This window comes from Cynocephalus volans, chromosome 4, assembly GCF_027409185.1.
Source record: "Cynocephalus volans isolate mCynVol1 chromosome 4, mCynVol1.pri, whole genome shotgun sequence".
NCBI lineage: Eukaryota > Metazoa > Chordata > Mammalia > Dermoptera > Cynocephalidae > Cynocephalus > Cynocephalus volans.
In genome coordinates, this window is record NC_084463.1 from 63728339 (window position 1) to 63740264 (window position 11926).

The following is an 11926-nucleotide window of genomic DNA, read 5'->3' on the forward strand; positions in this document are numbered from 1 at the left end:
TGTTGAGAAGTCTGCTGTTAGTCTGATGGGGATTACCTTATAGATGACTTGATGCTTTCCTATTGCTGTTTTTAGAAATCTCTCTTTGTATTTGTCTTTCAACTGTTTGACTATAATGTGTCTCAGGGAGGACCTCTTTGAGTTAATTCTGTTTGGGGATCTTTGAGCCTCTTTGACCTGTAAGATCATATCTCTTTCAATACTTGGGAAGCTTTCAGCTACTGTTTTGTTAAATGGGTTTTTCAATGCCTTTTCCTTTCTCTTCCCCTTCAGGAACACCCATAATATGGATGTTTGTATGCTAAAGTTTGTCCAATAGATCTCATAAGCTTTCTTCATTTTTTTAAATTCTATTTTCTTTTTTTGGTCCTACTGGGTTAACTCAAAAAAGCCTGTAATCAAGTTCATAAATATTTCTTTGCTTCTTCTGTTCTGATGCTTAAACTCTTGGTTGTATTTTTTATTTTGCTGAATGAATTCAGTTCCATGATTTCTGCTTGGTTCTTTATTATATCTATCTCTTTGTTGAATTCCTCCTTCACATCCTGGAATATTTTTCTGACTTTATTGTAATTTCTATCTATATTTTCTTGCATTATGTTGAGTTTCCTTAAGATTATTGCTTGGAATTCCTTTTCAGGCATTTCATGGTTTCCTATTGTTTGGGGTCTGGTACTGGAGAATTATTGTCTTCCTTTTGGAGTGTCATATTTCCTTGTTTTTTCATGCTTTTCATATCTCTGCATTGATGTCTGGGCATCCTGTGGTACAATCACTTCTAATTTTTGAAGTAGTTTTTGAAACGAAAAACTCTTCCCTGTAGAAGTGGTCTATATTGACATTTTTGTTGGGCATTTTTGGTTTGGTTTTGGGTGAGCATCATAGCATAGTCTCTCTGTGACTTCCTCAACTGTATTCAACCTAAGAGTTGTCTGTGGGTGCCTTCATGGCTTAGGTTGTGGGGACCTCAACCTAAGGGTGACACTAGGATTGTTGTGGCTAGATATGGGTGACACTCAGAAGGATTGTTGTGGCTATGGATAGACCCTTGACTACCTTGCAGGTGTGCTGGTGCACTCAGTACTTCCTAAGCTGAAGTGAGAAACCCTGTATGGGGTCCATGGGGTCACCACTGGGGCTTTGATTTCTGAGGCTGGTGTTGTGACATCGGGCTGTTCCTCTGCTAAAGTGGGTGAGGTTGCCAGGATACTGAGCAGGTTACACACCCCCGGGAGAAGTGCTGAGGAATTTCTCTGTGCCCAGGACTGAGAAGGGCAGGCGTTCTGAAATTTTCCTGCTGGAATAGGTTGATCTAGGCAAGTTTGCCAGAGATATGCAAGATTGTGTATGCCCAGGAGGGGCCAGTACATTTCCTGCACCCTCTCTGCTGCAGTTGGAGACTCTGGAAAGCTCAGCAGTGTTCAGCAGTTCTCCATGTCCCAGGCAGAGGTGGGTGGGCTTTATGTGGCTTCCCTGCTAAAGTATGCTGATCTAGGCAAGTCCACCAGCACAATGTGAAACTGCATATAACTGAGTCTCTGGAGTGTTCCCTGCAGCCTTTCAACTGGAGTGGTTGGACCCTGGTGGGTTAGCCAGAGTTGGGTGGGACTCTGTTTCCCCCAAAGACTTGGGTGGGCACCATGCTGAGGAAATCAGGACTAATTACAGGAGGACCCACTTAGTTGGCTCTCAGGCTCTGAAGAGCACAGATGCTGGCTCCCTCTGTCCTGGGAGTTGCCTGTGCACTGCTCTGGGCTGCCCACTTCTGGGAAAATAATGCAACTTCTAGACTTGGGTGCCAGAGTCTTGATGTACTAAGGGGACTCTAGAGTTGTGGAGATGCTGGGGCTACTGGGTCCCCAACCAAAGTGCACTGTGGTGCTGGCTCTGAACCCAAAGTAGCAACATCTAGTGGCAGCCCCAAACTGAGGGAGGTCGGGGGACTTAGCATGCACTCCATGTCAGGAAGAAAACATTCATGTGGGCTCATAGCTACTCCCCATGCTGGGCTCACTGCGCATAAAAGCCGGACATTTACCTTGTAGCTTGAATTGTAGGCATCTGCAGTGAGAGTGGTAACCAATCCCTCCCACCATCACCTACCTTCCCCCAGCAATGCAGGGTCTCTCTAGTCTCTGTGCTGGTCTTGGTCAGGTGAATCCCTTGTCTTTCTATGTTGCTCTTTCAAGTTTTCAGATCCTGGGGAGTCTTCCTCGCTATTTTGTTGTATTCTGGTGTTTTCTCTTAGACACTCTATTCTATGGGTGACTATCTACTTGTGTCTTGGACTTTCTTTGCATTAGAGGTGAGGACTGACCACCTCTAGTCAGCAATCTTGCTGAAAGTTGCACAATGTTTATCCAAAAAAAAATTTGGCTCCTCCCACATTAACCTACCAAGTAATTTAAAGGTGGAATAATAGATTATTAGTTTAAACAAAATCAGAAATATAATGGGCAATATCACAGCTAACCATTTAAGAAAGAATAAAAATTCCACATTAGTAACAAAATCCATAAATGCTGTTAGTTCTTACCTATATAATTGCTGGGATTTAAGATTTCCTATCCTAGTCAATTTTTTTCCCTAGCAGAGTGGCTATGATGGAGTGCAGCATGTGTTCACAAACATTCATCAGCCTTCAGCTTTTTCTTAAAGAAGTCACTACCTGAATTCCTCTAATATTTGGTTACGAGTTGATGCTTCTGCATTTTTTCAGTATCTCCTCTCAAGTTTGTCATAAACACTGCCCTTTTGCTGTTGTCCTGTTATGTTTCTCTTAGATTTTTCTTTTCTTTTCTTTCTTTTTTCTTTTCTTTTTTTTTTTTTTTGCTGCTGATAAAGCTACTTCCTAGCTTTATCAGGGCAAGTTGAACTTCCCTACCGCATGTGCATGGAATCACCATCCAGGAATGAGTCACCTGTCATCACGACCTGGGCCTTGCTCTGCTTCTGTAGAAAACAAGTACCAGGTGGCAGAAGTGAGTACTATAACTCTTCTTTATAAGGGTATTTTCTGTCCTTCAAAGAAGAAATATGACTTGGGAAATCTTTCTTCTAACACAGCTCAGGGGAATCTGCCTCTCAATGCCTCTTACTTTCTCTTCACATAGAGGGAAATCGCCAATGAACAAAAAATACCCACTCTTTCATGGAAGAGGCTGAATATTACCTTAAGTCTTACTCTTTCAATGTCAGAAGGTATGGAAAAATGTGTTACATAGTATGCACAACAGAGGTCTTCTTTTTGAGTTCTCTGCTGCAAATATATCTAGTGGCCCATTTAAATACAAAATAAACACATATTTAGTCATAGGACTCATACATTTCATGATGATTCTTTAAATATTTTCACTGTATGGAAATGAAAATATTAGAAACGAGTCCTGGCCGTGTTACTTATTAGCTCTCTGATCTTTAATGAGTTAATTTATTCAGTTTCCTTATTTTTGAGATGATAATACTTTTGTGATCTTTACATCAGATCATGTATATGATAAAGTTTTGTGAAGTTCTGCATAAATAGCTTGTATCATCACTACCATATTTATTGAGTGACAATTTCTTAAGGTGCTAGATGCTGGATATAGCACTGGTTCAGGCTAAATTACAGAGCATATGGAGAATGCTGATTGTGGAGGTTTATTGGATAGAAAACAGGTCATTTTTTGAGCAAAAGCTCTGATTTTGATAAGATTGACAAATCTATTCAGGAAGAAATCCTCAAAGGTTTATATGTTTTCTCACCTTTTTAAGAATCTGGGCCAGTAGATTCTTACATATAAATAACTGGCTCAATGATGAATAAGGGCTGTGATGTTATAAAGGAAATCAGATAATATTCACTATTTAAAAACTATTTTAAAACCTTTATCATAATTCCCGGTTTGAACTTGAGAGAAAGCCGTAGGGTAACTGGTCATAGAGCACATACATAGCAAGACTGGCAGGCTATAGAAGAGCCTATGGTTTTCCTAGCAACAATCTGTAAAAGCAGTTTCCCCCTCCCCTCTTGTTTTTCTCTGGGAAAATAAAAAAGAGTAAGCTCTAATATTTATATTTGAAAGTTAACAGAATCTAATCTGAGCTTGATTCATTAAGGCAGACAGTGGGTGGTATAAATGCCAGAAAAGAAGCTATATTCATGCAAACTGACAAATCCTTAGCTTTGCCACCAAACTCAGATGTCTCTCAGCTGGCTGGCAAATCTCGGCACTGGAGTTTGAGTCATATGAGTCCCTCTCCAATAAGGTCAAGAGAAAGTTGCCCTATCATTTATGAATAAAGATAAGCACTCTGATATAATTTCCTTCCTCTAATGCAATTCATTAGTCCATCTTAAATAAAGTAGCCATTTACTGTGTTCTTAGAAAACTATTTACCCATTCCATAAATTATATATGCATTCTTCCTGCATGTGACCAGGTCTTTTAGTTTTCATAATACAATGTCATATTTCTCTAACTCAAACAAATCATGAAAAGCAACAGAGAGGGAATACTGATTTAAAAACCATTATTAGGAACCATTCAACCACTTGAACAGTTTGCAAGGCAGATAGTTTTTTCTGATTTCTAAGTCTTATGTATCCTCATAGTGTTCAGAGTCTCAATGACTTCAGGCTACATTTGTAATGCTTTGAGGTTATCATTCCATAATAGTGCCATCAGGATAAGTAAGTAGGTGCTTTCCTGGCAATATACAAGTATATGAAGTAGCAGGGATTCACTACCATTAAGAAGAGGTATAGAATATCAAGAAGGAGTACTTTATTTATTTTTGAATTGTGTTTAGGGGATATTCAGGAAACCAATATTAACTTCCATAAAATACCCATGAGACTTGTCAGAGAAACAATATTATTAAAATTGCCTTAACTGAGAAGAGCTCTTAGGAATGAAAAGTAAAATTATAGGCTAATAATTAATGTTACATGTGGAAACTTCGGGGAACTGTGAAGTAGATTTTATAGCACTTGGAGAAAAGCTTCTACCATGACAATTTCCATGAAGGATTTTATGACAATATGACACCAAGTTGTAAACTCCTCAAAAGCAGAGACCTTGAAAACTGTCCTATGTGCTTCTCAAGCTGCCTGTGCTGGGCTCGGTACCCCATTTTCTTTGAGGAGTCATTGTAAAGCCACAGCTGGTCATTCCTCAGTGACACATCTTCTTAATATTTTGGTTACTTCCAGTGTGAGAAAGATTCAACCAAAGACTGCCATTTCTCCACCTTTAAACAAATGTCTTGTCAAAGAGAGACTCTTCTCAGGAACCTGCAGTCTTCTTTTTAGCCTCAGCTCAAGGGCATAACTCTCTTCTCTCACCCATAAACCATAAATCACAAAAAGCATCTCCTGCACATATAACCCAAAACTAGTGTACAGATCCTCCCCCTCTAATCCGCAACAATTGAGACAATTTTATCCAACTGTCCCAATATAACCTGTGATTCATGTGCAGCCCCTGTGTAATAATAGTGTTTATTGTTGTTGCATTAATGCTGTCTTGACCCAGTGTTCAGGCTCTAGTTAGAGGCTGGTCAATACTCTTCTTGAGCAGCAGATTAAACCCACATCCCAACCATATCCCTCTCACACTCCAGACCACAATGTGCCAGGCCTAATCTTCCCAGGGCTAGCCACCACACAAGTAGGGAGGGCCCCTATGCCAAGGAGCCAGAGAAATTATTCAAACTAGCCAGTCCACAGGGGTCCCGAATCACCTAGCTAACCACCTCTGACTTGCCATACATAAGCTGTTCCCTACAGTTCCAGCTTGCTGTTACTCTATGCCTGAGTAGAATCTCCTCTATGGCCCTGCCTGGCAGCCGTCCCTCCTTTGGAGTTGTACATAACAGAGTTCTGCTGTACATCTATACCTGTCATTGTGCTGTGTCTCACCAACAAAGAATCTTTAAATCTTATGATACACCCTGCCACCAGCATCAAAACCCACAATTGAAAGGCAGCCCTGCCTTTGCCCATAATCTACAAGTACCATCACCCAGTCCCCTACTCCCAATTTAGAAATGCTCCTAAAATTGTCACACAGCATTGTTATACCCTAATTCTCCTTTTATCTAATTTGTGTTCCTTCATTGTATTTTCCTGGTGTCTCTTGTTACTTCTAATGTGGTTATCTGAGAAGTCATTCATATAATTTCTGGTATCATTCTCACTCAACAAATACTTGCTAAACATTTACTACATTCCAGTCCCTTTACTAAGCAAGAGATATGGCATTAAAAAAGAGATCCATATTTCCTGCTGCTAAATAGTTTACAGTCTGATGAGGAAGTCAGGGATTTAATATCAGTACCCATTGCATTGGAGATATCATGTCTCTCACCTCATTACTTGGTCCTCAAAATTCCTGAACAACCTAATTTTATTCTCCTCCAAGTTATATTTTCTTACATTCATTTATCCATTCATTTCTTTTTTCTCAAAGAGCTTTTCATAAGAATAATTGCTTTCATATGTGCTAATACAACAGCATTGCTTTTTTAAAAACAACCCTGTGAACTTAACATCTTGCTGATATTTTTGGTGATTTTTTTCTTCCATGTCTCTATTAATCTTTTTTAGTCTAGAATTACCTTTCCTCTATTTTCTATTTCCCCTGCCAAAATTCTGAAAATCCTCAAAGTTTCAGTATAAAATGTCTTTCCTTATAACCCCGTCACATTTGCCCAAAAGCTGCATACATCTCGGGAATTTTTTCTTCTTCTTCTAAAAGCCAACGTTATGCTCTGGGTCATACATAGAATGCCAGTTACTTTACTTTTAATTAACTAGAGTTTCCATCTGTGTGTGGATGTGTATATGTCTATATCATGTATCTGTTTAATTCTTTATTTCCTCTCTGTAGGAGATGCATTCAGTGACAGATATCTCAATATTTTATTTTAAATTTAGTTGGTAGTCAGTGTATGTTTTTTCAAGTGAACAGATAGGTGGACTTCATATTTTTCACTTTATTCTGAATCAAATTGAATTCAAAAATAAAAATTGGCTGCTCTCATCAATCCTTACAGCTGTATTTCACATAGAGAAATAATCATGTGACCAATGTTGGTCTCTTATGTATGTCTTACTTATTTTCTTACCTCTCATATTGAAGAACTTAAATAAAATAAACTCATATTTTACCTTGTTTCATAATTTCTATATTATTCTTCCCCTTTTCCGCAGTAAATTTTTCATAAAGGTGAATCTTCACTTGAAAATTTTAAATTTAACATCGTGGTATATCTATTCAGTGAGATATTATGTATGTATGTATGTATGTATGTATGTATGTATGTATGTATGTATTCATTTATTTTTAAAATAATTTATTATACAGAAATGTGGGGCACAATGTTGATTTTCAGTAATTGTGTACAATGTGTGATGGTTAGATCAGGATAGTTAGCTTATTCATCATTACGATATTCAACAGATGGTTAGTAAATCTATGCAGGAGCATGACATGTGCTTAGGATATCATAATTAGTGAAATGTGTGTACAGATGTCTTAATATGCTCTATTACAACTATGTAAGGAAAACGTCTGAGAAAAACATTCAGAAGAAAACATTCAAATGATAGTAATAAATATTTGTAAATTTAAATTTGTGTGCAAATTTTTTATATCCTTTCCTTATTTTAGAATATTTATAGTGGATATTACTTTATATTTATAAAAATAAATCATAAAGTAATAATGATGCATTTTTACTGTGAAAAATAGACCAATTTAATTTTCAAAACACCAAACTTTTTGTGTGAAAATATAACATCATAGCCAACGAGTTCAGAAAGTAAAATTATCATTTCACTAAATTAGCCTCAAATACATGCCATGACTTGAAAAGTTTAAATTTATACCCTATACTTGGATTCTACACTGGCTTCTGTTACTGAATGAATTTCTCAAATGCATCATAGGTATTGCAACTAAAACTTCTGTTTATATTGCAGAGAACCCCAGGTCATCTGAATATTGCTACGATATGCCATAAATATGTATCCGGTCTCAGTAGCAGCAAGTTTTAGTCATTATACTATGATGTTTATTTTGGAAACCAGGGATAATTTATTATTGACTTATGTAAATGAATTTTGGATTACCCCTAACTGTGGCCAAATGACCCCACATAGAACCCAAGGGTTTCAAGAATGTATACTAACAGAAAAAAAATATTATTAGTTGTGGTGGTAACATAAATAAAAGTAACATACTTCATTATTAAACCCAAATTAAATTACAATTGTGAGATATATGAGAGTACTCTACCTGACATTCAACCAATACACAGAAACTTACTTCACAAGTATGCTATGCTTAGAAAATGGCATTAGGGATGCGCAGATGAAGGTACTGTCAGATATTTACATATGTTTATACATAATACATGTATATGTTAAGTTTTTGATAAATCATTTATTATACCTTTCTGTTGATGATCCACCTCAATTCTTTTATTAATAACTTCTATCTTCTCTACTCTTTTTCTAAAACAATAGTCAGAAATACATAAAAACCTAAGAGTATACAATATAAAAATCTCTCAACCAATTCAGCTCCCCTAGCTTAATCCTTATTTTTGTTTATTATACAATGTCAGTATAGAATGTGTGTGTATATGAAAAGAGAAAGAGAAAGAGAGATTTATAAAGAATTGGCTCCCATGACTAAGGAGTCTGAGAAGTCCCAAGATCTGCACTTGACAAGCTGAAGATACAGGAGCACTGAGGGTATAAGTTCTAGTTAGGTTCAAATGCTTAAGAAGCAGAAGAGCCAATGGCATAAGTTCTACTGAGAGGACAGGAGAAGACAGAAGTTTCACCTCACGCAGTCAAGCCAGCAGAGTTGTCTCTTATTCAGACTTTGTTCTATTCAAATATTGGTTAATATTACTTCAAAAGTAATTTTGAAAAGTTAAAGCAGTACTTCTTATAAAATTGTTTTTACATTTGGTGGTTGGAAGAACAGTGTCAATATATAAGGAAAAAAAGAATTAGAAGGTAAATTATAAGTTAACTATGCATCTAGGTCAATTGACACCAAACAAATCACATGATTTTCTACATTAACTGAATTGTTTCACTGTTTTATTCTTCTATAACCATGCCTGATAGAGCCACCGTACAACTTCTCCCAGAGAGGTAAACTTATGTTTCAGAATAGAATAAAGCAGTGAATATAAGAACTTTGAAAATGAATAGGGCTTTATAATTTTCAAATTCTTTCACCTTTTTTAACCTTAACAATAACCTTCCAAGGTAAACAAGGTAAGTATTTATATGTGTTCATAGTACACAAATGAGGTAGCAGAGCATTCTGGACAGACCTCTCAGTTACAAGTTAATAAAGGCAGATTCTTGTCTTGATTGTATGAACAGGTTGACATTTTGACATAAAACTCATTTTTTTCTCTTTTCTGGATTCTCACCTTTTCTCATTTATAAAATATAGGGCGATGGTTCTTAACGTATATTATGTTAGGTAGACACCTGAAGATACCCAAGATCTTCTATATGTTATATGAGGTCAAAATACTTTTATAACACTACTAAAATATCATTTGCTTTTTTTCACTGTGTTGACATTTGCACTGATGGTACAAAACAATCATGAGTAAAACTGCTGGTACCTCAGCACAAATCAAGGCAGTGGCATCTAACTATATTAGTAGTTATTGCTTTCATCTCCATGTTTTTGACAAAGAAGTAAAAATTAGCCAACTTTTAAACCTCTACTCTTAAGTACATAACCTTTTTTAAATATTCTGTGTAATGAAATGGTAAGTAAATATAACAAACTTTTGAGGCATACCAAAGTTTAAAAATCTTCTTAAGGGAAAAACCATTGGGCAAGCTAAACTAACTGCTTTATTCATGAAACATTTTTACTTGAAATAACAACTGACATGCAAACTATACTTATTCAAACTTAGGCATTTGGCAGATGTTGTCTTGACAGTAAATAAAGTGATACTGTCACTTCAAGGAAAACCATAAACAGTATTTGTTGCCAGGGGTAAAATTAGGGTGTTCTATGGCGCATGCCCTGAGTGAATAATGATAGACACTCACTGTTAAAGTCAAGAATTAGGGATTTTACTTCTTGGCTGGATGGCTGTCTTCCCAGAAAGCCTGGTCAGAGAGCAGCCCCCAGCCTCATTAGGGAAAGGTTTATAAAGGCAAAAACTGCATCCTGTCTGGCATATAGGAGGTTCTGCAAGAGCAAGCAAGCTGGTTTACAGAAGCCAAAATAAGCAGGTTAAGCCATTTTTATTGGTTCCTCTGCCTTGGGCAGAGTTTGCTAAATCATGGGTCTTCTAACAGATGGCTAACTAGGTTACTGTGGTTCTGAGTTAAAACTAGGTAAAGAAGCTTTTTAGGTAAGGGACTTTATCACACCTGTGTACAAGGGCTTACTTGAGGAGGGGTCTGCTTTAGAGAGCAACTCTGTTTCTCATCTACACAGGAAAGAGCTGGCAGTCTGTGGTTTTCTTGCTAACATAGGAACAGGCTTGCGACCACAGAGCTACACAGAGTGCAGAAATGCATTTAGTTGTTTTCATAACTGGGACAAAGATGGAGTCAGTCATGTCAGCTTGCAACAAGAGTTTCAAGCAAAAATTAGAATGTTGGAAAGGTTGTATCTGCTACTGTGAGTTTGACACCTTCTCAATCATTGAAGACTTTTCTGATGAGATAAACAGTGATATTAAATCTAAAATATTGCATAATGGACTGTGTGAATATCTGGATGCTCTGTATCACTACACCAAACAATATCTTTTAAATTATCAATTCATGATGTTACAAAATCATTTTACATGTAAGAAAAATCAATGATTTTAATATAAAATAATGAAATGTGTATTGTATATTGATATGGCCTCAGATTCCACATTGCAATCAACCTTTAAAAACAACCACTAGTTGAATTTTGGTGTAGTATTAAAGAATAATATTCACATGGAACAAAATAAAAAGACCCTGAATAGCCCAAGCAGTGCTGAATAAAAACGAACAAATAACAACAACAACAAAAACCAAAACAACCCTAAAGCCAGAGGCATAATACTCACTGACTTCAGATTACACTGCAAAGTTATAGTAACCAAAACAGCATGGCACTGGCATGAAAACAGACTCTCAGACCATGGAACAGAATAGAGAACCCAGAAATCAACTCACATACTTATAGCCAACTGATTTTTGACAAAGGCACTGAGGACATACATTGGAGAAAAGACCGCCTGTTCAATAAATGTTGCTGGGAAAACTGGACGTTCATATGTAGAAGAATGAAATCAGATCTGTATCTCGCCATGTACCAAAATCAACTCAAAAATGGATTAAGATTTAAATATAAGACCTGAAAGTATAAAACTCCTAAAAAAAAAACATAGGGGAAATACTTCAGGAAGTAGGACCAGGCAAAGACTTTATAGATAAGACCCCAAAGGTATAGGCAACAAATGAAAAAATAAACAAATGGAATTATATCAAAGTAGAAAGCTTCTGCACAGCAAAAAAAAAAAAAAAAAAAAAAAACCAATTAGCAGAGCAAAAAGACAACCTCCAAAATGAGAGAAAATATTTGCAAGCTATGCATCTGACAAGGGATTAATATCTAGAATGTGCCAGGAACTCAAACAACTCAGCAGTAAGAAAACAAGTAACCCAATTTGAAAAATGGGCAAAGGAGCTCAATAGACATTTCTCATATGAAGATATACAAATAGCCAACAGATACAGGAAAAAATGCTCAATATCACTCAGCATCAGGAAGTGCAAATCAAAACCACATTGAGATATCTCATCCAGTTAGACTGGCCATTACCAAAAAGACAGAGAAAAACAAATGCTGTCAAGGATGTGCAGGAAAGGGAAACTCCTATACTGTAGGTAGGACTGTAA